This window comes from Bison bison, unplaced genomic scaffold (genome assembly GCF_000754665.1).
Source record: "Bison bison bison isolate TAMUID 2011002044 unplaced genomic scaffold, Bison_UMD1.0 scf7180017864529, whole genome shotgun sequence".
Lineage (NCBI taxonomy): Eukaryota > Metazoa > Chordata > Mammalia > Artiodactyla > Bovidae > Bison > Bison bison.
In genome coordinates, this window is record NW_011495079.1 from 3,754,619 (window position 1) to 3,756,440 (window position 1,822).

A 1,822-nucleotide genomic window follows, 5' to 3' on the forward strand; every position below is an offset into this window, starting at 1 on the left:
AGATCAAATTGCCAACATCCACTGGATCATGGAAAAAGCAAGAGAGTTCCAGAAAAACATATATTTCTGCTTTATTGACTATGCCAAAGTCTTTGACAGTGTGGATCACATAAACTGTGAAAAATTCTGAAAGAAATGGGAATACCAGACCACCTGACCTACTTCTTAAGAAATCTGTATGCAGGTCAGGAAGCAACAGTTAGAACTGGACACAGAGCAACAGACTGGTTCTAAATAGGAAAAGGAGTACGTCAAGGCTCTATATCATCACCCTGCTTATTTAACGTTTATGCAAAGTACATCATGAGAAATGCGGGGCTGGATGAAGCACAAGCTGGAATCAAGATTGCAGGGAGAAATATCAATAACTTCAGTTATGCAGATGACATCACCCTTATGATAGGAAGTGAAGAAGAACTAAAGAGCCTCTTGATGAAAGTGAAAGAGGAGAGTAAAAACGTTGGCTTAAAGTTCAACATTCAGAAAACAAAGGTCATGGCATCTGGTCCCATCACTTCATGGCAAATAGATGGGGAACAGCGGAAACAGTGACAGATTTTATTTTGGGGGGCTCCAAAATCACTGCAGATTGGAAACTGCAGTCATGAAATTCAAAGACACTTGCTCCTTGGAAGAAAAATTATGACCAAACTAGACAGCATATTAAAAAGCAGAGGCATTACTTTGACAACATAGGTCCGTCTCATCAAGGCTATGGTTTTTCCAGTAGTCATGCATGGATTCACAATTGGACTATAAAGAAAGCTGAGCACCGAAGAATTAATGCTTTTGAACTGTGGTGTTGGAGAAGACTCTTGAGAGTCCCTTGAACTGCAAGGAGATCCAACCAGTCCATTCTAAACGAGATCAGTCCTGGGTGTTCATTGGAAGGACTGATGTTGAAGCTGAAACTCCAATACTTTGGCCACCTGATGCGAAGAGCTGACTCGTTTGAAAATACCCTAGTGCTGAGAAAGATTGAAGGCAGGAAGAGAAGGGGACAACAGAGGATGAGATGGTTGGATAGTATCACTGACTCAATGGACATGAGTGGGTAAACTCCAGGAGTTGGTGATGGACAGGGAGTCCTGGCGTGCTGTGGTCCACGGGGTTGCAAAGAGTTGGACACGACTGAGTGACTGAATTGAACTGAACTGAAACCATAATTAGTACAATAATATTAAAAGACAAAAAGAAATTCCAATTTTGTCTATTTTTTTTCTTTATTAAAATAAAAGTAAGTACTGAAGGTTTACACAAATGTAGTAAATAAAATCATTTGGAATTACAATTCCTAAAACTTCACTTATAATAGCATTTAATTTCAAAAGTCTTTTAGAACAGTAGTCCTGAACATTTTTGGCACCAGGGACTGGTTTTGTGGAAGACAGTTTTCCCACAGTCAGCTTTGGGGGGATGGTTTTGGGATGATTCATGCACATTACACGTATTGTGTACTTTATTACTGTTATATCAGTTCCACCTCATATCACCAGGCATTAGATTCTGGAGGTTGGGGACCTCAACCCAAGCATTTGTGGGCATTTTACTTTAGTGACAGAATTCATTCAACATTAAAAAAATTGAAATAGTGCTGGGATTCTACTTTCTAGGTTCAACAAAAACAAATAGTAGAACATATTTAAACAAATAATTATGTAACCATTAAAGGGATAACAGAAGGAACAGATATATAATATGCATCAACTATGGACATGAATATTTCATAAGTTACATGCAAATACTCATTTTTTTCTAATTATTCTCAGAAAGCAACTTTATCCCAATGATTTATTCTAAAAAAAAAAAAAAAAAAAAAAGC

General features: G+C 37.8%; 1 protein-coding gene across 2 annotated transcripts in view; it reads right to left on the reverse strand.

The window, feature by feature from the left end:
- ANKS1B (ankyrin repeat and sterile alpha motif domain containing 1B) overlaps window positions 1-1,822 on the reverse strand; it is a 1,164,394-nt gene that overhangs the window by 984,496 nt on the left and 178,076 nt on the right. The window lies entirely within an intron of this gene.